Raw genomic sequence first — 24,421 nt, 5'->3', positions numbered from 1 at the left:
AAAACGCTTACTATTCTCCACAGGATGGAACACACACCCTTGGCCTTATCAAGATGCCATGGCAGGCTTTGACTCATTAGTGACTGATCATTTCTATTTACCTGGACTTTGGGGAAAAACACAAACTTGTGCGTAGATTCTTCCACCAGAATTACCCTTCACTCACCTTCCTCTCTTCTTTTCCCCTGGGCCCCTGTCAAAATGAAATGCCTTTCAATTTCGAGCCAATGAGAAAGAACCTACAGAGCAGGACAAGTTTCACACGTCTCTCAAATACTTTTAACAGTATGATCACAGACTGAAACACCTGCTTATTAGCAGGATAGTTTCCCAAAGAGAACACAGAACAAAACCAACCCTAGGGTTTTGTTGCCTGGAATCCCTTCTCAAACACCTTGTTTGCCAGCTGAGTTAAAAGCTCTCATTCGAGTTCAAATTTGTGACCCCATGGTTGCTAACTGAAAGCAATGAAGCAATCTCTTTAGAGAAAGGCAAATGCATGTGTAAGGATTTCCTTTCTCCCGCCATTAGAGGAATAAGATGCCAAAGTTACATCCTCCATATGTATCCTCCACATATGTATCCTCCACAACTCACTGCAATTAGGCCAGTAATGAAAAAAATACCCCTTACCCAATATTATAGGTTAAACACACTATTATTTTCCCCTTTTAAACAGAATCTCTTACTCAGATGTGTACATTAGATTCATGACAACTTTCATGAGCCTTCAATGCTGATTTAAGACCTGAAGGCAGTAAAATAAACAAAAAATCTCAAACAAGTTTTGTTTGGCAGCATTTTTAAATGGAGACTATGTTAACACTTCCCCAACATCTCATTTTGAAATAACTGCAGCATATACTACAATGTGTGTTCACTGATTTCAGGGCAAACATAGGACTTCTGGGTTTATTGCAATAGATTTAAATCAACCAAAAGGGTCAGCAGATCCAGCTCCCCAGACCTGACATGCCACCTCCAAGTCTCTACTTGTCTTGGGGACACAGGCTCATCAAATTAGGACACCAAACTGTCTGATGGTCAAGTTCTTTTCGGCTCAGATTTTCTGTAATTCAGTGATACATATTACCACTGTGGCTAGCTGGGCTTCCTTCAACCTTCTACTGTGACACTAATTTTGTCACATTCTGAGCGACCCAGCATTTATTACATAAGAGAACTTCTTAGGAACATTCGTGAAAGTAGTCAATGGAACGCTCTCTGTATTTACTCATTAATCCATTTGTGAATGAGCTGATTCATGCATTAACTCCCCTGTCTGCTCAATTAATCACTCAGCAGGCATTTGCTAACCACAGGGCACTGTGCAGGGCTGAGAGGTGAGGAACACACAATCCAGTGGGGAGCAAGTAACTTCAATACCACGAGTGGCAGAAGAAACAGGCTAGGCCTGTGTTGGCCAGTATGACAGCCATTGGCCACATGGGGCTACTGAGCATTTGACATTCGACTAATCAAACTGAGATAAGCTCTACATATAAAATACACGCTGGATTTCAAAGGCTTTGTATGAGAAAAAACATAAAGTATCCTATTCGTAAGTTTTTACTGATACATGTTGGAAAAGACTTTGAATATACTGGGTTAAATAAAGCATACTATTAAAATTAATTTCATCTGTTTCTTTTTACTGTTTTTTTAGTGTAAAATTCCATATGTGACTGGCATTATATTTTTATTGAACAGTTGCTGGGCTAGATGCTCCCAATCCTGGGTTCTCTTCCTGGTCAGACAGAAAGACCATCGTTTCCAATTTCCTCAGACAGCATTAAGCTACTGCCATTTGGTTGCAGGAAGAGTTGAGGAAAGACAACCTCTCAAGAACTCTCCGGATAAGCCTCAGAGATGAGGTGCATGTGAAAGGCGCCTACACGTGTGGGTCTCAAACTCCGTTGTGTCAGAATCATTCAGAGAGCTGTTACAACACAGACTGCCCGGCCCTCTTCTATGCTCTCTAGGCTGCTGGAGCTGGGAGGGAGACCTGTGTTGGCCCTCCTCCGGGACTGAGGGGCTGCCACAGCCTAGCTGTCCCACGGCTGCCTTCAATGCAGCAGGTCTGGAGGCGCTCCTGATGCTGCTCATCTGGGGACGCACCTTAAAAACCAGGGTCTTAAAGGGTAAGCAAGCTTTCGTCAAGCAGTGAAGATTACAAGAGGCATTCCAGGGAAAGGAACCACATATACAGAAAGGTTCGGAGGGTTGGAGGAACATGGTGGGTTGGAGAACAGTAAGACCTGAAGTGAAGAAGCATCATAGGGCCTGTGGGAAGGGGGGCATGGAGAAAAGTAGAGACTTCCATTCCGTGGTCAGGAGTTTGAATTCTCCCTCCTTAATAACATTGCATTTTTTGTTAATGTTTATTTTCAAGAGACAGAGACAGAGCATGAGAGGGGAAGGGGCAGAGAAAGAGACACACACAGCATCCGAAGCAGGCTCCAGGCTCTGAGCTGTCAGCACAGAGCCCGACGGGGGGCTCAAACCCACAAACAGTGAGATCATGACCTAAGCCGAAGTCAGACACTGAACCGACTGAGACCCCCCCCTGGGCACCCCCCACTTCCTCAATAAAGCAGAGCTTTCCTTTCCACAGCATATGCAGTAATAAAAATAATTAACATAAATATGAGTAACTGCTAATACTTCAATTTCCTACCAAATTCCCGGGAAAATGACAGTACAGTAATTTTACCCCTGTGGGCCAAATGTGAGACTCCAAATTCCTAATTCTTGGGCCAACCACCTAGCTAGTATAATCTTGTTATGTTACCTGAGAAATGATGTCACCACTATCTAGCTGCCATGTTTGCGCCATAAGCAGAGTAACACTTGCCTTCAACCTACTGCACAGAAACGTTTGGGAGATTAGATGTGGAAATAAAAAAAAATATGCATTCCTAGGAAAAGGTATATAATTGACATGCAAAGAGCGTCTATTATTTTAACCAGGTACTACCCAACCTGGGGAGATACAAATGGCTGTCGTGGAAAGAAGCAACCAGAACTGACAAATACCATGGAGGAAGGCAGGGACTATGAGGAACAGCATAACTTCACTAGGAATCCTTTCCAGTGGTACCATTTCAAGTGCCTGTGCCCTCCTTCCCACTATTCAGGACAGACTGGGGGGGGGGGGGGGGGGGGGCGGGGAGGAAGCAGTTCCCAAATCACTCAACTGGATTAAAAGCCAGATGTTAGTGCCCTCTGAGTAGCTATAAAATATGGCGGTGGAAGAGAGAACCTCTAAAGTCACCATTTGTACTGCACCCAAATGAATGCTGGTGAAAAGATTTTAGTAAGTGTTTTTCTTTCTAACAGCGTAAGAAGGGAGAGTTCTGTTTGAGCTAAATATATTCTTGGCTCAGTATAGAAATCTAATGGTCCCTTTGTGATCATTTAGAGGTGGTGAAAGTGATTAAAGCAGTTTGTTTAAAAAAACAGTTTATTAAATGTTTTCTCTCACTGCAGTTAGAACTAGATGGATGATGCATGGAATTTGCTTATGTCAAAAATACATAATGCTTTTACCTCAAAGAGGAAAAAAAAGCATATTACTTTCAGCAATATACCTTAATACCAACAAGCTGCAATACGAGAAGATACTTTTTTGATATCCTTAATTCACAGCTTTGTCGAAGAAGTTTCACATATATTGTCAACTTTTTATCAGGGCACTGTCATAGGTTCCCAATATTTGTTGTGTCAAGTAACAATACAAAAAAAAAAAAAAACCCAAATAACATTAATCACTACCAACATTTCATAAAGAAGGGTTATTGAAAACACACACGTAAACACACTTGAAACCAGAAATGACAATCTTAGAACTTTTTTTTAAAAAAGCTTTTATTTTTTTAATGTTTATTTTTGAGACAGAGAGAGAGAGAGAGAGAGAGCGAGCATGAACAGGAGCAGGGCAGAGAGAGAGGGAGAGAGAGAGAATCCCAAGCAGGCTCCGTGCTGTCAGCACAGAGCCAGACACGGGACTTGAACCTATGAACTGTGAGACCATGACCTGAGCCGAAATTGAGTCAAACACTTAACCAACTGAGTCGCCCAAGCACCCCTTTAAAAAGATTTTAAATTTGTAAGAGCTCACTACATTTTCCTTATTCTCCTCATTTCCACACAGATCAGAAAAAGCTTTGTCACGGTCTGAGGACCAGCACTCGGGAACCAAGGAGGGAGACAATCAAATGCTCACAGGAGTTGACGGGGATCACCTAGCTCCCTGCAAAGGGAGGTTTGCACTGGCTCTAAAAGTAGAATTAAGGGAGCTTCCGGGCTGGTGGCACGTGAGAGGGGTGGAGAGTGGTGGGCTCAGAGAGAGCATGGAAGCTCCATGGCGCCTTCCCCACAGCTTGCCCTTCCCCACAACCTTGCCCTGTGCATCTCTTCCCTCGGACCGTTCTTCAGTTCAGATGCTGGAAAGGGCGAAGCCATATATTGCTGACACCACTCCCGCTCTTGGAACCTGACAAGAATAGAAGCCTGCAAACCTGAGTGGCCTTGCCCCGGGGGCATTTTCATAGGATGTGCTGATGGACTAGATGGTTACTAATGACTGAACAAGATTCCAGTAATATGCCAGGACTCTTTGACCTTTAGGAATGTTTTCTTAGAAGATATCCTTGTTCAAAGCCCAGGAGGTGAACTGTGATATCACAAATTATAATAAGAAATATATATTTGTGGAGCGCCTGGGTGGCTCAGTCGGTTGGGCGTCCAACTTCAGCTCAGGTCACGATCTCGTGGTCCTGTGAGTTCGAGCCCCACATCGGGCTCTGTGCTGACAGCTCGGAGCCTGGAGCCTGCTTCAGATTCTGTGTCTCCCTCTCTCTCTGCCCCTCCCCCATTCATGCTCTGTCTGTCTCTGTCTGAAAAATAAATAAACGTTAAAAAAAAAAAAAAGAAATATATATTTGCGGGGCACCTGGGTGGCTCAGTCAGTTAAGTGTCCGACTCTTGGTTTCAGCTCAGGTCATGATCTCACCGTTCGTGAGTTCTAGCCCCGTGTCGGGCTCTGCACTGACAGTGCAGAACCTGCTTGGGATTCTGTCTCTCCCTCTCTCTGTCCCTCCCCTGCTCATGTTCGCTCTGTCTCTCTCTCTCAAAAATAAATAAATAAACTTTTAAAAAATTAAATAAATATATATTTCATTATATGTTTGGTCTTTATTCCCTTTCTGACACAGAGCTCCTTTAAAAAAACTAAAAATAACCACGTGATAATTTTTAACTAAAAAATGACCACCTGGGTGGCTCAGTCGGCTAAGTGTCCAACTTTGGCCTAGATCATGATCTTGCCATTCCTGAGTTCAAGCCCTGCATCGGGCTCTGTGCTGACAGCTCAGAGCCTGGAGCCTGTTTTGGATTCTGTGTCTCCCTCTCTCTCTGCCCCTCCCCGACTCACACTGTGTGTGTGTGTGTGTGTGTGTGTGTGTGTGTGTGTGTGTCTAAAAATAAATAAATATTAAAAAATAATAATAATAAAATAAAAAATAATTAAAAACTGGACTGTTGCTTCAAAATTAAATTAAACAAACAAAACAAAACAAAACAAAAAAAACAACAACAATGAGCCAGACTTCATTTACTTCAGAAACACCCAAAATGAAATGCCCAAGGCAGGTGAAGTGCTGCTGGCCTGAGTCTCAGCAGAAGCTGGGGTGTGCCCACCATCTCCTGGGGTGGAACTCTGATGCTGAGGGGTGCCCGCTGCCGCCCGTCTTGGCCGTGTCTGCAGCACTTACCCTTCGAACTACAGACTGAACCCAAAGCATCAGATAGTCTAATCTAGTGGTTTTCAAACGGGAGCAATCTTACCCTCTTCTGGGGAGCACCTGGCAATATCTGGAGACGATTTTAGTTCTGTTTTGTGGAAGAAAGGGGGTTGATACTGGTATTTAGTGGGTAGAGGGCAGGGACTCTGCTAAATATCCTACAATGCCCAAGTCAGTCCCTACAACAAAGATTTATCCACCCAAAATGTTTAGTGCTGAGACTAAGAAACCCTATACTAATCTTCTCAGAAAAATTAGTTCTCAAATGCACAGACCTCCTTCTGCAACAAGAAAACATTCACCTCAAGAGTTCAGTATATTCATCCTATCATGACACTTTTATATAATCATAATTATATAAAATCATATTATATATGTAAATATATTTACAACTATGTCCCTGGTCAAGGTTGATTAATTATCTATGTTCCTTCTTCCCAGTTGTGCACCTAATACCATAATGTCTTTTCTTTCTACATATCAAGTGGTAGTTCTTTCCCGTTCTTTTCATACCTTCTTTTGCATGACTTCTGGAAAAGAACTAGGACACGCTTGGCAAAAATCCATGGTAACCAATGGATTATTATACATGGTAACCAATTTTTTGCATTTAAAAATATATAATTATTACATTTTAGAATAGTATATTCTAGAAGCCCAACAATATTCCACATTAAGTTTCATGTTTCTGTTCACTTTAACTTTTGTTAAGTAGGCTCCACACCCAACATGGGGTTTGAAATCATGACCCTGAGATTGAGAGTCGCATGTTCTACCAACTGCACCAGCCAGGTGCCCTGTTTCCATTCACTTTAAATCATAAATAAGTAAAAACCTATAAGAAGCTAGTGAGATATGGTGACTACCACTCTACAAATAGGAAATTGTGTTCTAAGGAAATGTATGCATAGAAAAAAAGTCACTAGAATCTGAATCATGCTGTTAGAAATCTATCTGCTAGATGGGCAATGGTCATCTACCATGGGGTTCAATGTGCAGGTCACCAAACTATCAAGGACACCAAGTCCAATCATGACAGAAACATCTTTTCCCAGGAGGGCATTTATCTGTAGACATTCTATTAATATCATTCATTTATATGAAGCTAATGCCAGGGTACTATGTCAAGTGATAACATTACAAGGGATCATCATATAATGCCACCAAGTAGGCTGGAAAAAAAGGAGGTCAGGGAGACCTGTTAACTGCCCAGGATTTCTACAAGCATACCTAGAGCTCACAATGGAATCATCCAAAAAGCAACTAGCCACAGAATTAGACTAGAAGAAAAGAAGATGTTTAACCAATCTGGGGTCAAAAAAGCCTTCTCTGTGGCAGATACTCTTAAGCTGTGGCTAGAAAGAAGAGTGAATTCGAATAAAGAATGACTAAATTAGGGGTGCCTGGGTGGCTCAGTCAGTTAAGTTTCCGACTCCTTTTTTTTTTTTTAAGTGTATTTATTTATTTTAAGAGAGAGCACAAGCAGGGGAGGAGCAGAGAGGAGAGACAAATCCCAAGCAGGCTCCACGCCATCAGCACAGAGCTCAATGTGGGGCTCAAACCCAAGAACTGTGAGATCATAACCTGAGCAGAGATCAAGAGTCGGACGCTTAACCAACTGCACCACGAAAGTGCCCCATGAGCCTCTGACTCTTGATCTCAGTTCAGGTCGGGATCTCAGGGTCGAGAGTTCAAGCCCCACGTTGGACTCCACACTGGGCATGAAGCCTACTGTAAAAAATAAATTAAAATAAAATAACAAAATAAAATAAAAGAATGACTGAATTAGTATGAGTTGGGGGTATATGTGCAAAGGTTCTGAGCACAAAAGAGCTCACCCTTTTGGGGAGCTGAAATGTAGCCCATGCAGTTTCAGCGCAATGGTCCAGGGGAGAATAGCATATGCTGAACCTGGTGGGGTAAACAAAGTGCAGATATACTGATAGATGTATTAAGGATTTTTGTTTTAGCCTGAGCTAAATGAGAAGCCATTGAAGGGCTTTAAGCAGAAAATGTCACATGGCCATAGGTACATGAGGATGAGAACTGAGCTTCAGATGCAGATACGGTAGGAGACCACAAACCAGCAGGTGGTAGTTGAAACGATCAAAGTGAATGACATCACTTAAGAAGATGCTCACCAAAGACAGAGCCCTGAGCAACATGGGTGCTACTAATAATCACTACACACCCTCCCCATCTGTATCCACGGTGCAAACCAACACTACTACGACCACGATCACACATCTTTTTCCAGATCCTGAGTACCGACAGCAATTCAAAGCTGACTTATACCTTCTAAAGTCATCCTGAGCTAAGATCAAGACTAGTATTACCTAGTTACTTAACTTTTCATATATTTCTACCTCATACTCCAACTGAACTGTGCTTTATAGTTCCTTAATGATCTCTGTATATTCCAACAACCTATTTCAAAACCAACGAATTTCTGACCTGGAAGAGATAATCTAATGCAAATCTTCCTTTCCACAAGAGGAAAGGGTAGCTCATTAAGCAAGCTGGCCAAGGTCTGTCCACTCTGGTCACAGGCTGTTGTGTTGCAGAAGGATGACTATGGCCACTGCCTAATTTCCAGTGTAAATTTTTCTGTTTTATCATAATAACTTGGACCTCAATTGCTCTGCCAATGGGAAAGCTAACAGCACAAGCCTGTTGGAAACTCCACCTGTGCCAAGCCCGATCTGTACCCATTTCTCAGATGGCTGAACAGAAAGAAGACAAGATGTATTTCTACCACCTCTGAACAGGAAAAGAGGCCTGCATGGGGGCACTTACTCTAGAATACATCTGCTTGGGGGATGGGCTTTGGGGGGGGGGTCTGCCCAAGCTGCCTAAGGTGCCACACATCTGGGTAACTTAGGGAACACACAGCAAACGCACTTAGCTGAGGCCCTCCACGGAGGATTTCACGCCACCCACTCATTCCACAGCTGTCCTCCACTCCTGTGACAACTTCCATCACTCTCTCAGCACTCCATCCGCAGGGCCCACCTCTTTGTCCTTAGACTATTTTCCAGGGTGTGCTGGGCTCAGCCACCAGGGTTTCTTCCTGGGAATTCACTTTCCCTGTCTCTATGCTTTGCTGATTCACAGCTCATCAGGATGAAGTGTAAAGTCCTGAATGGTCAGGAATACTCCAGATTTGGAGCATCTCTGTTATATCACAGAAAACACTTTCTAACCTCATAATTAGAGAGGGCTTTGCTCCGCCTAGGTGTGGTACCGGCCCAGTCTAACCTCTGCCAACATGACAAAGCCCTGCTAAATCCCCACAATCCTCTTTGCAAAAGCCCCAAGGAGTTTCTCAGACTGTGAGGCAGAGGCCAGTCTGCTTTGCCAAGGTGTGCTGCTCACCTAAAAACGTCCCGGATGGGAAAAAGGCTACACCACAGTGCCCACCCTGACAAGCTCCACTTTTCCTTTGAATGTGGTTGGCCCTCTGTGGGTGAGTCACAGATGAGAACAGCTAACACAGGGCCTGAGCAGATGGTGGAGCCACAGGGCAGGGGTGAGGGGATGCATCACAGAGAAAAGCCACACAGGGTGTGACAAGACGGGACACACACACACTTCCGCATATGAGTCCCACGTCACTAAACGAAGCAGAAGCCCGTAAAGGTAGGAATCGCCCCACTTTCATGGTTCCAATGTGCTCCCCTTAGGGTATCAGCTAAGGGCTGATCATTGGTCCTGGCAGACAGACAAATGGAAAAAGCCTGTCACCAATTATGTGATGAGAGCTTGAAGGCCCATTTTAACCTCGAGTGCACTTCCAGCACTCCTGGCCTCGGTTTCCATCTGAATCATGCAGGCAGAGTCCCAAGCCGAGCTGCCAAAATATTTCAGTTTCCAATCCAAGAGACTTGGTAAAATCCATAAAGGAGGAGAAGTGTGATTCAGGGAGTACACTCTTAGTCAGCACTGCCTCCTTCTAAACCAACCTCCCTAACCCCCTCCCAAATGAGCTCTTAGTCTCTCTCTTACCTAGTATATAGTGACAACACCCTCTAAAAGAAGGTTCCCTGACTGCTAATAATCCAGCTGAAACTCAGGGCACACAACTCTTCTAGATCAGATTACTTCCTATTACTTCCAAAATAGTACTGGAGAGAGGTGATGGGGCAGGCTGTCACGTTGGACAATCCAAAGCCATCTATATTTGCTTATGGATTTAAGCAACCAGATTAATCTTTAGGGCTATTATCAAAATTAGTTTATAGAATCCCAAACACACAGTGAGTGGGTGGTGGAGAAAGACAGCCACAATGTCCCTGGAAGGTCAAGGGGGAAAGAGAGGGAGGAGGAGGACCAACCTTAGAATCATGATTTTGTGACACAGATCATCCAACCACACATAAGAGGGTACATAGGAAGTCAAAGAAAGATTGGCATCAACTCCCCCTTTTACTTTCGTGATAAAAAGACCTAACCCAAACTCAGAGTTCGGCATTAGAGGCTCATACATTTTGTGTATGTTGGAAACAAATGGCCTAAGTACTCTCCCAAAACCTAGTGTGGCAATTCTCTGCGTTCCTTCAACAGTCTTTCCAATCACTAATCCCGTTGTCCACAGACTCAGAGGGTGGGTATGTGGCCTGGAACAAAGGTTCATAGCAGCTTACGAACACACACACACACAAACACACACACATGCTAGAAGGTGGCCAAAGACAGGATAGCAAAACAACATTTTTTAATAAGAAAAACAAAAATAGCTTTAAGGGTTTTTTAAAATTCATTTCCCAATAGAAGGAATTCTTACACGATGAACTCTCTTGTTTCAAGACTGTGTGGCTTTCTCCAGAATTCTCTAATTGTCTGCGTCCAGCCAAGTCCTACATGTCTGGGGTTGCAGCTCAGACAACTTAAGCAGTCTTAAAGCTTATCCTCAACGTTTTTCTTCACATTTCTCTTTTTCAACAGAGGGTGGTTAGACATTATAAGAAATCAAAAAGGTTTTTAATGTTCTGGTGTAGCTAGAGGTTGTTTTCAAAATTAAGAGCATTACTGCCTGCTTTCCTTTGGACGGTGCCCAGCTTTTTTGATAAACACGCATCTGCAGAAACTATCAGAGTTTCCGCTTGTTTTACAACACCGGTCACAAGAGTATGATCTGGGCGGCAGCCTGCATCCTTCCAAACCACAACAGCCCATTCGAAAAGGTGGCTGAATTCTAAGGGTGAAAAGTGAAAACGGAAATTCAGCATGAACTCTCTTGTATCAAAGTTCCCAGAAATCATCAATCCACCTGCGTTTATCAATTTGGGCAAAAAGATCTGGTGAAATCCTAGTCCAGTTAGTAGAAAAGAGAAACCAAAAATAAGACAACGATGACCACTTTCCAGGACTGGCTAAAACGTTCAGGGCTCTGCCTCTTTTCAGTCCTCATCCCACCTGACCCCCAGCCAGAGTTATAAAAGTAGGATGATCTGGTCTGACTTAAGACTCTGGGAGAGAACACACATAGAAGGGGCTCCTACCTACCAACTTTGCTATAAATGCGCACTGGTCCTTTTAATAGCCCCTCTCTGGATTTTCTCCTGCCCTGATGCGTCCTTTTTAAGATGCAGCACTCAGTTCTAAACACAGACTCAGAGCACGAGCAGGCCATGCATTTAATGGGAAAGTAACATCTTCACGCTCTCTCTTTACAAGGCCCCAGCATTTGAGGCCCTTGATGCAGTTGCAGATTGCAGGTATTTTCAGTTCACAAGAGCAGGAGCTGTCCTTCCAAAGCCAGGTGCTGGGTTCCCAAGCTCATCTTTCTGGGAGCTTAGGAGAGGAACTGGGTGGCCTGCAGGTGGCAAGTCACAGCAGAGAGGGTCCCCTGCCAAAAATCTCATGCCCTCCCTAATTAAACATCTGAAATTTGCTCTAGATAACCATACCCAGAAAACTTGCCTTCTTGGAAAAGAAGAAAAATGAGGTAAAAAATATTCTCCTTCTATGATCAAAACACAAACCCAAACTCAGAAACTCAGTGGCATCCAAACCCCATTCACTCCACAGTTTGGAAATAAATGACAGGCTGCTCCCAAATCCTTCATCATCACCTCCAGCACTACCCTTAGTTAGCAAACTCCCCTCTAAAATGCAAATACCCTTTGGCAGATAGAATTGTTAGCTATTTATACCATGTGTGAGTGTTTTAATCAGATAAGAGCCCAACATCTAGCTGAGATCATTCACAGGCAGAGACTGACAGAAAAAGGAAGTGGGGGTGGAATTCTGGAACACTGAGGCTTAGGGGTGGGCGGGTGGCCGCACTGAGGATGAGGACTTCAGTAGGGGTTCCACGGCCAAGCGCAGGAGGAGGAGGGAGGATAACATTTTGCCCAAATATAACCTTGTCCTTGGCAGTGTCGGCAACCACCTCCCTGCAAGGAGAGGCTTTCCAGCCAGAATGATCAAAGACACAGACTAAACAATGATTCTAGGGTCCAGTTCTCCACGCCCATCTTCCTGCTACAAAACTCATTTTGTAAGTAGTATCGGGAGAATTATCTAAACGTGCTGTCTTTTGCCTTACATTTCCCGGCTATTATCAAACCACTTTCAATCCCTATTAGGAAACCACATAAACTTGGTTGAAAAGGTTTCATTCTTGGTAAGAGGCTATAGGTAAAACAGCTCCCTGAAACTCTTTCTTCACAGGAAAAGCTGGAAGTGTTAGCAGTTCGTTGTCTAGGGGTGCCTGGCTGGCTCAGTCAGCTGAGGGTCCAACTCTTGGTTTCAGCTCAGGTCATGATTTCACGGTTTTGTGGGTTCGAGACCAAGTCGGGCTCTGAGATGACAATGCAGAGCCCGCTTGGGATTCTCTCTCTCCCTCTCTCTCTCTGCCCCTCCCCCACTCCTGCTGTCTCTCTCTCAAAAATAAATAAACCTTAAAAAATTAAAAAAAAAATAGTTCATTGTCTACATGGCTACCATTTCCTGTTGATAATCCAAGTAGAAGATACTTTCATATTGTTATCCTCTTTTGGTCACGGAGAGGGCTAATATACCAAACCCCTAACCCCATGAAAGCCCTTTGTAGCTTTTTTTTTTTTTTTCTGTTTCTCTTGTGTGTTAAGAAGACAGTGGAAGCAGGGTATCTTTTCTGCAGAAAAGTCTGAAAGCATGAATACCACATTAAGGTAACCCCTGGATTAACTTTAATTAGCTCTAACAGTCTTAACAGGATGACAACCAGCCTTTGGCTCAGAGAGAAGAGCCTGGGGACATCTGGACCTCCAGGAAGATGTAGACAGGGAAGGAGACAGGGAGCCTCAGACATCTACCATGAAACAGGAGCAGGCTTAAGCTCCACGACCCCCCTCACAGGGGCCCCGCCCAAGGTCTTGCATCTAACCTGGTATTTATAATTTTCTTTCCTTTTTTTTTGAGGAGAAGGAGGGGGACAGAGAGAATCTTAAGCAGACTCCACACCCAGCGCTGAGCCCCATTTGGGGCTCCATCTCACAATTTCTCCGTGAGAAATGACCTGAGCTGAAATCGAGTCAGATGTGTAACTGACTGAGCCACCCAGGCGCCCCTCGGTATTTGCAATTTTCTAGTAGTTTTCTTAAAGAGGGGCTTGAAATTGTAAATGCTTCAGGGCCCTCCAGAAGCTGGATCTGTCCCCGACCTGAAAGTTTCTCAGGCATCGGAACTCACCAAGACCAGGAGTGAAGTCCTGATCTCCCCTCTCTGCTCTCACCAGCTGCACGGAGGCCCGCTCTGCCCCACCCCTGCGGTGCCTGCATTTGATTAATGGCATCACCACCTCCCAAGTCAGGAGACCGGGTGTTGTTATTCCCACTCTCTCGCCTACTTCCAGTGTGCAGCGTTGAGCAAATTCTAGCTCCATAAAAAACCGCTGCAGTCTGACCCTTTCCCCCCATCCCCTCAATCAGAGGGTTTGCTTGGGGGCTCAGAGCTTTCACCCCTGGTCCCCCTGCCTCCAGTCTCTTCCTTTCTGCCTCTGACCCCACTCTGCCATAAGAAGGATGGTCTAAAATACCTTACAGTGGCTCCACAAGTTTCCGGACTAGAACACAGGGTGCTGGGCACATGAGGCAGCTCTTCAGGAACTGGCCACCTCACCTCACATGCAGCTCTGAGCTTCCCTCCCTCCCCTGCACACCTCTGAACTCACCTTTCCCTTCTGGTCAACACAGATTCCCCCCAGCCATGCCTACACCCTAACCCCTTCAGGGTTTGTGTTCATCCTTCACACCCAGCTCAGACGCCACCTTCTCTTCAATCCTTCTTGACCGATTGCCCCTGGTCACTGGTTCAGATCACCCTTTGATTTCTTGTGGATCCAGCCCTTTTTTCTATTAATGTTTGCTTTTGTCTCCCAAGCTAGATGGGGCTCCCTGTTCATCTTTGTCTCATCTTTTCTCCATTCTTCCATTGTTGTGGGGTTCATTCATTTCTGAGTGCTTTTCCACATCCCATCGTGATTTCACCTTAATACTTGTGTCTGCTGTACTGAAAGACAGGACTTCAGGGTACCATGGTTAGGAACACAGGGCTCTGGAACTAAATCGCTGGTTTGAATCCCAGCTGTCCTACTCATTATGTGGCTGTAGACGATATTTACTTTATTCGGGTTCCTCCATTTCCCCATCTATAAAGTAAAGGTAACAAGAGTATCTACCTCATCGGGTTGTCCTAAGAATTAAATTAGTAAATGGACATAAAGAGCTTAGAACAGCACATGATAACTAGTGAATACTCAGTAAGTGTCAGCTAATCTGATGGAGGAGAGGGAAGGGAGGAGGTGGAGAGGGGTGGCTTTCTTCAGTGACCCACTGTTTCCCCCACCCCACTATATAAGCCCCTTCCAAAGAACAGAGAGGATACTTAATGTGAAAGTCTGTTGTGCCGAGAAGGACACTGTGCACATATTTCCTAAATGTTTCTGTAAATAATAAAGATGACGCTGTCAGGGCACTGGAAGCAAGAGGCACATGCACAAACACACACGGGCAAAGTTCTTCAAGCTCTGAGTATTTAGCCGGCTATACTTCCATTTCCAAATGCAAACCAGGCTATCCTCTACCCGCCTGACCACTCAACTCCAGAGAGCGATTCCAGCTCCTTTTCCTTTGCACTTCCCAGGGCACTGTAGCCAGGACAGCGCACCCATTCCCATGCTAGAACCCACAGCTCTACCTGCAGCCTCACTGGTCACGACACACTGATCTACGGATGTCTCCTAACCTCAAACTAGGGATGCCCCAAACCAAAATCCTCCCCTCCATCCCAACCCCCTCTGTCCCATTCCTTCAGCAGATGCCCTGGAGGTACGCACTTCAAACATCTGAACACTCTTGACTCTTTACCCTCTCTCTTCTGGACTTAACTGTCTCTTACATCCAGATACTTCTCTCCATCTCCACTACCATCTACTTTAATGAGGCCAACATCACCTGTCACTCTGTTGCAAGGACCCCCTCCTTAGTGCCTCCACCTTCAGACCTCCCTTTCAACAATCCATCATCCACTCTGCAGTCTGAGTGATTTTGCTAAAACATCAGTCTGACCATGAGTTGCCTTGTCTAAAATCTTCAGTAAATGGCTCCCCTCCAATACTGGAATACAGTTCCAAAAGACCCACCGGGATCTGGTTACTTCCCTGCTTACCTCTCCAGCCCACTGGCCGCCAATGTACTCCCACAGTTGTCCAGCTCCATAAGCTCCCTCCAGCCTTGTGGAATTACTAGCAGCTCCAAGGAGGTTTTAGCTCCCTCTCCCTGGGACTTTGCTTCCTTGGCAGAAATGTCCCTCACCTACCCCTTCACCTGGTACATTCTTCTCTTCCTTCAAGACTCAAGTTAGACATCACCTCCATCAGGAACATTCCCTAACTCTGCTCCAAAGGTGAACTAGGAGCACCTCATAGATACTCTCATGGTAATTACACGTAACTTACCCCGTCACAGCTTGCATCCCACTTAGGAGCTCCTACCGGCTCTCTGACAGCACAAACTGTATTAGCAGGCATCCAATGAATACTTGAAAATTAAAGAGAAAATGAGGAGGCGAAACATAATAAGAAATATATATTTGGTCTCTGCCCTAGTTTCTGGTACAAAGCTTCTAAAACTCTTAGAATTCCACGAGTGATAGAGGAGCATCTTTTGTTATTCATAATAAGCCCCATTCAACCTTATCTGAGTTTATGCTAATGAGATGACTCTTGGAGGTTGGTTGTCAGAGGAACCAACCAAGTGATTAGAGGGTAGGATCTTCCAGATCTGAAGCCTGATCTCCCCTCAAGGGAGGGGAGAAGGGCAGGAGACTGAGTCCAATAACCAATGACCAATTATTTAATCGAGCATGCCCACATAATGGGGCCTCCATAAACACCCTAAATAAAAGGGTTCCAAGAGCTTCTGGGTCGGTGAACACATAGAGGTGTCAGGAGTGTGATGTGCCCAGAGAGGGTATGGAAGCTCTGTATCCTTTTCCCACACATTGCCCTATGTGTCGCTTCCATTTGACCGTTCCTGAATTATATCCTTTTTAATTAGCCAGTTATAACAAGTATTTTCCTGAGTACTGTGAGCATTTCCAGCAAATTATCTAACCCAAGGAAGGGGTCATGGGAACCCCAGATTTACAGCTGGCCAGTCAGATGTGTAGGTGACAAACTAGGACTTCAGACCAGCGTCTGAAATGGGGGCTGTCTCACGGGACTGAACCCTCAACCTCTGGGTCCTGTACTAACTCTAGGTAGTTAGTGCCCAAATTGTTTAATGTGGGGGGCAGTGGGGAAACCCACACATTTATTGTCAGAAATGTTGTGAGTACAGGAAATAGTTCTTCACAGCAGAAGGGAAAAAAAACAAGGAAAAGGTTTCAGGGTTCTTTCTGAACTGCTCTTCAACAATAAAGAAAGCAGAGAGAAATAAGAGTACTTTGTAAGACTGATTCTTTGATATAGCTGTTGCCTATGTCATCAATCTAGAAAACATACAAGGAATTCCAAAAGTGCATAAGGGTAAATTTATGTGGCATATAGGACTGCCAACGAGTGCACATCTTAGGATTCCATAAACACACTCTCATCACAGAGACTCTGTAAAGACAGAACGAACTTGAGAGAGAAGAGAAAGCCTACCAGCAGGCAACCAGCTCCATGTAGTCGCTCTGCTTGGGTTTACAGGTCACATCTACCTCAGTCCCCAGGACACGGGTTTTTCCTTGGCAGAGAAACAGATGTTTATTGAAATGCATCCTAAGATAAAGCCTCTGATTGTTCACTGACATTGGAGAAAATGTAAAGTACTCCTTTATCCAACATTCCAGGACTGAGATAACAATAAAACACACACACACACTTACACAAATACACAGCCATACATACATCACACACAAACATACACATATCCAAACCTTACACACATATAAAATGAGGGTAAGGAGGAAAACTAGCCTCATGTAACAGAAAGGCTAGAATTTACTCTCCATCTATTAAGATACAGATGTATTTCCCGTAGACATGAATACACCGGGTTTGGAAACTCTAGGAGTACCCCTGCTTATATTTTGCTGGGACTCCTTTTGTTAGCCAAGAGCGGATATAGAGAATATGTAGATTCAAATCAAGGTTACTTGAGGATGCAGCTGCCAGACTGGAATTTTTCCTTCATCAGAATGCACCAGAGAGTCCTTACAAAGACAAGCTTGATCTGCTTTATGAACAGGCTATTTCACAAGGAAACAAATTTACAAATATACTTAACTCTACACTCAAACCTTAACCCTTAACTCTGAATCTTTACCAATGTATGCTTTATAAGACTCTCATTCAGCAACTTATGGAGGACAGTCTACATATTCTATCTTAAAAATGTAGTTTATGTTTCTCTCTCTAAATTTGTTTTATTTTTACTAAATTGCAATTGAACTGACAGCTGGAGAAGAATTTTGCCTCTGTAATGGACACAGAGTGGTACCAAAATAAAGGCTAGTATATAGAAGAACATAAAATATAATAAAGGCAGTATCACAAGTCAGTGAGTAAGGAATGAATGAATTCAACAAACAAGATTGGGGGAAATGAGTGTTGGGGACAAGGAGAGAATCAAATTAGGGCCTCAACTAAATTATATATCCAAATAAACTGTGAAGCAACAAAGCAGGGGTTGGCAAACTGTAAACGACCAGCTACTAAATATTACAGGTTTCTGTCACAACTATTCAACCATGCCAGTGTGACAGCATTATGAACAAATAAGTATGGCTATGCCAATAAAACTTTATTTACAAAAACAGGTGACAGGACCTTTGGATGAAAAAGCCAAATAGTAAACAAACAAATAATTCCAAAAGAAAATAGTGGGAATATCTGATCTAGGGAAGAATTTCTAAGCATAAAAGCAATGGGAAAAATCATAGAGGAAAGATGATTATGCTTATCACATACATTTAAACTTTTGTTAGTAAAACAAGTATACAAAGAAAGTAATCAAAAGGCAAATGACAAAATGGAAAAATATTTGAAATAAATATGAAAAGTCCACCTGGGTGACTCAGTCAGTAAGTGTCCAACTCTTGATTTTGGTTTAGGTCATGATCTCACCTTTCATGAGATCGAGCCCCATGTGGGGCTCTGTGCTATCAAAGCAGAGCCTCCTTGGGATTCTCTCTGCCTCTCTCTCTCTGTCCCTCCCCTACTCATGCTCTCTCTCTCTCTCTCTCAAAATAAATAAACATTCAAAAAAATAAAATTAAATAAATATGACAAAGGATTTGGAGCTTGAAAATTATCTCTTCGGGGTGCCCGGGTGGCTCAGGTGGTTAAGCATCCGACTTCAGCTCAGGTCATGATCTCGTGATTCGTGAGTTTGAGCCCCACATTGAGCTCTGTGCTGGCAGCTCAGAGCCTGGAGCCTGCTTCGGATTCTGTGTCTCCCTCTCTCTCTCTGCCCCTCCCCCACTCACACTCTTTCTCTCAGTCTCTCAAAAATGAATTAATGTGGAAAAAAAAAAAAGAAGAAAGAAAATTATCCTTTGTCTCGCAAATTGGCAAAAATGATGCTGGCATTTTTATGAAATGACTAATATTCACTGCTCTTGGAATGTAAATGGAATCAATCATCAAGCAATAAAAGAATATGCCTTAAAGGGACTTTTAAAAATTCATTCTTGCCTTAGTAAGTTCATGTTCATGAACTATCTAGCCTATGAAAATATTCAAGATCCGTAGAAAGATTTTTGGGTGAAGATGTCCTCTATAATTTTAATGTATAATAACCTAAATGCCTAATAACAGAGAAGCATTCAAATAAATTCTAGAATATACATGGCAGTAGAATATTATGCACATACTAGCATTTTAGTGGAACATTATGGGCCATAAGAAAATTTTAAAAAGGCGTCAGGAATGGCACCTGGCTGGCTCCATTGGTGGAACATGCAACTCTGGATCTTGGGGCTGAGTTTGAGCCCCACCTTGGGTGTAGAGATTACTTAAAAATAAAACCTTTCTTTAACAGAAAGCCATAAGAAATGATTTATGAAATATGCCATTTTTATATTTGCATAAGCAGAGAAAAATATTAGAAAACACACTACATGTTCAGCAGTAATTATCTCTCGGCTATGGGATTATGGGTGATTTTTATTTTCCTCTTTATTCTTCTCTATAGTCTCTTAAGTTGCCTCTAATAATTATATATTCTAAGTATGAAAGACAATGCTACTTTTACAAAGCAAGAGAATTGTTGCTTCTCACTAAATCTGTGAGAGAAACATAAATCAGCTACTTGGAATATCTAAAAAGTGAGACTTGAGCGAAGCAACAACAGCTTTCCTCATCTGTTTCTACTCAGTATTTCTGCTGCTTTCCTCTTTAATATCTAAGAAACAGCTACCAGCTCTAAAAGGGTGAAGACCTCCCGGAACAGACACATTCCAGCCCCCAGAACGGTTCAGAATTCCCCTGGGATATCTGAGAATGCCTGTGGTCATGCCTCCAACAGTTGAGGCAAAATGAGTGCTAATTTGAATCCCCATACAACCATGTTATTGACCTAAGTCTACCTACAGCAATCTAAGGCGGTTTTTCTGTTCATAAATAACTCTGTCAATAGCTTAAGAAATAAAGAGCAATAAGGAAGGCAGACTGCTTGAAGTCACAAGGAGAGAAAACAAATGTTCTTGTCTTCAACTTTTAAAAATCTCAAAAGAATCTTTCTGGAGGGCAATCTGGCTAACTATGTATCAAAATCCTTTAAAAAGCAAAAGCTTCTGCACTGCAAAGGAAACAATCAACAAAACTAAAAGGCAACCGAGGGAATGGGAAAAGATATTTGCAAATGACTATCGGACAAAGGGCTAGTATCCAAAATCTATAAAGAACTCACCAAACTCCACACCCAAAAAACAAATAATCCAGTGAAGAAATGGGCAGAAGACATGAATAGACACTTCTCTAAAGAAGACATCCAGATGGCCAACAGGCACATGAAAAGATGCTCAATGTCACTCCTCATCAGGAAAATACAAATCAAAACCACACTCAGATACCACCTCACGCCAGTCAGAGTGGCTAAAATGAACAAATCAGGAGACTATAGATGCTGGAGAGGATGTAGAGAAAACGGGAACCCTACTGCACTGTTGGTGGGAATGCAAACTGGTGGAGCCACTCTGGAAAACAGTATGGAGGTTCCTCAAAAAATTAAAAATAGATCTATCCTATGACCCAGCAATAGCACTGCTAGGAATTTACCCAAGGGATACAGGAATGTTGATGCGTAGGGCCACTTGTACACCAATGTTTATAGCAGTGCTCTCAACAATAGCCAAATTATGGAAAGAGCCTAAATGTCCATCAACTGATGAATGGATAAAGAAGTTGTGGTTTATATATACAATGGAATACTATTTAGCAATGAGAAAGAATGAAATCTGGCCTTTTGTAGCAACGTGGATGGAACCGGAGAGTGTTATGCTAAGTGAAATAAGTCATGCAGAGAAAGACAGATACCATATGTTTTTACTCTTATGTGGACCCTGAGAAACTTAACAGAAGACCATGGGGGAGGGGAAGGGGGTTAAAAAACTTAGGGAGGGAGGCAAACCATAAGAGACTCAAAAACTGAGAATAAACTGAGGGTTGATGGGGGTGGAAAGGAGGGGACGGTTGGTGATGGGCATTGAGGAGGGCACCTGTTGGGATGAGCACTGGGTGTTGTATGGAAACCAATTTGACAATAAATTTCATACTAAAAAAAAAAAAGTAAATACGCTTTTGCCTAACTCTTCCAGGTCTAGAAATCTGTGCTAAGAAGACAATTTGACAAATGTCTAAAGCATATATGCAAGGATGTTTATCACAGCATTTATTGTTGGCACAAAAATAGAACAGTGAAACAGTGGGTATAGGTTAAACAAAATGTCACATCCTGCAATGTGAATGTGTGTGTCCTCTCAAAATGCGTATGCAGAGGCCTAATTCCCAATGGGATGGAAGGTGGCGGTGAGGCCTTTAGGATGGGATTATTAGGTCATGAGGGTAGAGCACTCATGAAGCCCCCTTTAACCAGGAAGAGACTATAGTGCTCTTATAAAAGAGACCCCACAGAGATCCACTGTCCCTCTTCCGTATGAGGTTACATCGAGAAGACTGCCCTCAAGGAGCCAGGAAGCGGGCCCTCACCAGATACTGAATATGCAGGTGCCTGAATCTTGGACTTCTCAGCCTCCAAAACTGGGAGACATAAATATTTATTATTTACAAGACACCCAGTCTATGGCATTTTGTGATGGCAGCCTGAAATGAACTCAGACACATCCATACAATGAAATGCCACCAATAAGATTGAGACATAAATGTATACTTATTAACATGTAAAGATATGTGTAATATACTGTGGAGACTATTTAAAGCTAGTTATAGACTACATAACAAAATAACATGCTTATTATATGTATATATTAGCTTGGACTGCCATAACAAAATACCATAGACCAGGTGGCTTACACAACAGAAATTTATTTTCTCACAGTTCTGGAGGCTAAAGTCCTAGGTTAGGGTGCCAGCAAGGTCAGTGCCTGGTAAAGACTCTTGTCTTGCAGCAGACAAGCTGCCTTCCTGCTATGTGCTCACACGGTGAGGGAGTTAGGGCTCTCTTACTCCTCCCGTAAGGCCACAGCCTTATCCAATTAAGCCCTCACCTTTATGACTTCATTTAACTTAATATTTCCTAAAGACCCTCATCTCCAGATTCATCACATTGGGGGTCAGGGCTTTGACATATGGATTTTGGGAGTCCAAAGGAATCCAGAGAAACTCACAACAATTATATTTTCCTATGAACAATGCTGTACTTGGATGAAATTCTGGAAGGTTTTGCCTCAAAATGTTTAAATTGGTGGGTTACGTCTATGTACCGAACACAGCACGCTTGGTTTCTACAATAAATGTTAATTACCTGTTTAAAATTTCATAAATATTAATAAGATAGTACATTTTAATAAAGCATTGGGGGAAAGGTACAGTAGTCTTTCAGGCTGGTCTCACTGGCTGTGCTCACAGAAAGCAGCATCAACAGAGCAGAGCAATCTCAAGACACAGGAAATGGATCCAGGAATCAGAGCAGACAGTTCCTTGAAAACACCTCCAATTTACTAATGTGATCTAAATAGGCAACAAAGCCCACAGGGCATCATTAGGAAGGATATTCGAAATAAAATGGAAAACACAGCCTACCCAAAGCCACACTGCAGCGATCGGACTCAGAACCAAGGCAGTGTTCCAGAAGGCAGCCACGCAGGTTTCTGCTTTCTTACACCTCAAGACAGTTCTCACAATGCAAGAAAAAAATTATGAGGGAACACCTAAAATAAGCAAGATCCAGCCTGTACTTTCCCCACTGCCTCAAGCTGACAGGTATCAGACCATGTTTCACTTGTCACCTGTGGCAGATTCACCAGTTCTCTCCCCTTACCTCTGCCCTCCCCCCCCACCCATCCCCCACCTCGAAACAGACACACAGACATGCACAAGGAGGACTGCAGGCTCTTAGGAGCACACATCACCCTCAACTCCTTTCTCTGTGCACAGTACACATGACAAATCAGAGGATTTTCATAGCCAGTAGGCGTTTTCTGTTAGGAAGGACTGGTTAGCCTGGGAAGACCACAGCGGTCTGGTGAAATTCTGTACCATTATAAAGGCTGAGAACATGTTGAAGACATGTAGCAAATCTTATAATAAAAGAACCATGGGAAACTTCACACCTTTAAGGAGGTAAGAAAAAAATTAAATATTAATTTACAATGGGTAAAATTGTCACTTATTATCCAGTCATGTCACAAAAGAAATCGAAGACAGGAAGTTTGTTTTCTCCCCTTGTGGCTTCCAGCAGTTTGCCTTCATGGCCACTCTCTAGGAGGCTGCTGACAGGATCCTAGCTGCTGTCGCAGTTATAACTGAGCGATTTCTTCCACTTCACTAGTAACTGGCAAAAAGAGAGCATGGTACAGAATAATCCCACGGCTCCTCCGTTCTTCCACAGATGTGTTAAGAGAATATTATATTGGGGCATCTGGGTGGCTCAGTCGGTTAAACGTCTGACTTAGGCTCAGGTCATGATCTCGCAGTTTGTGGGTTCGAGCCCCGCGTCTGTCTCTGTGCTGACAGCTCAGAGCCTGGAGCCTGTTTCCGATTCTTTGTCTCCTTCTCTCTCTGCCCCTCCCCCACTTGTGCTCTGTCTCTATCAAAAATAAATAAATGTAAAAAAAAATTTTTTTAAGAGAATATTATATTATATTACAATAAGTTATTGAGTAAAACAGGTCAAGTTCTAGCCATAAGACTGTGCCCATCACAAACCCTCACAGACAGGTGTATTGTGTCACCTCACACTGCCCCTTGTCACAGAAGGGGCCTGGGCTGAGCTAGGCCTTCATGTCCTCGGACAGTGCCCTTGTGCCTTCTGTCGGCCTCTCCCTGATGGGGACGTGAGCTTCCTCGTCACTTCTGTACACTCAGCGCTCAGCACAAAGGAGCATTCAAGGTTGTGTCTGGAATGAGCTGAACTAATCCATTCAATTACTTAGAAAAGGAGGACGTTAGGAAAAATCTATATTCAGGTATAGAGACTGCCCCAACTCAGTCTTGCCCCTCCACTGTGGTAGGATTACTAGTCAAAATTTAAGGGTGGTACGGTCGAAATTCAGTCCCCAGAGGCCAGATGAGCCACTTCCCAGTGTCCTACCCACCATGGGGCTGATTCATGCCATTTAGATATAAAAAGAGCCTTTCTGTACAAGATCACACAGCTGCAGCCTTGCAAAGTTAAAGTCTGCACTAGAGACATCTGATTTTTGCTTCAGAGCCAATTTTAATGATGATAAAAATGCTTTTTCTTCACCACAAAGTTCTCTATTAGCTTATTACACTCTGCCTGTTGTAAAAGGATTTAAAGTGATTTATATAAATACATATAAAATAAGACAAAAAGTATTTAATAAGCACGTGAGAAAGAGCCGATGGTGATAAAACAGTCATATAGGAAAATAAGGAGCAAAGTTTAAGGGCAAAAAAAAAAAATCATTTTGAAAGAGCCTATGTATAGGTCACAGGTTCG

General features: G+C 43.2%; 1 protein-coding gene and 1 long non-coding RNA gene across 15 annotated transcripts in view; both read right to left on the bottom strand.

Annotated features, from left to right (window-relative positions):
* DOCK9 (dedicator of cytokinesis 9) overlaps window positions 1-24,421 on the bottom strand; it is a 291,472-nt gene that overhangs the window by 194,697 nt on the left and 72,354 nt on the right. The window lies entirely within an intron of this gene.
* Window positions 11,178-22,760, bottom strand: LOC147584649 (uncharacterized). The gene is made up of 2 exons (XR_015252047.1): window positions 16,939-22,760; window positions 11,178-15,829 (listed from the first exon to the last, which is right to left on the bottom strand). It is a non-coding gene; the product is annotated as an uncharacterized LOC147584649 (long non-coding RNA).

This window comes from Puma concolor, chromosome A1 (genome assembly GCF_028749965.1).
Source record: "Puma concolor isolate L17-30 chromosome A1, mPumCon1.1.hap2, whole genome shotgun sequence".
Classification (NCBI taxonomy): domain Eukaryota; kingdom Metazoa; phylum Chordata; class Mammalia; order Carnivora; family Felidae; genus Puma; species Puma concolor.
Note: the sequence above shows the minus strand (reverse complement) of the source record. Positions and strands in the feature narration are given on the sequence as shown.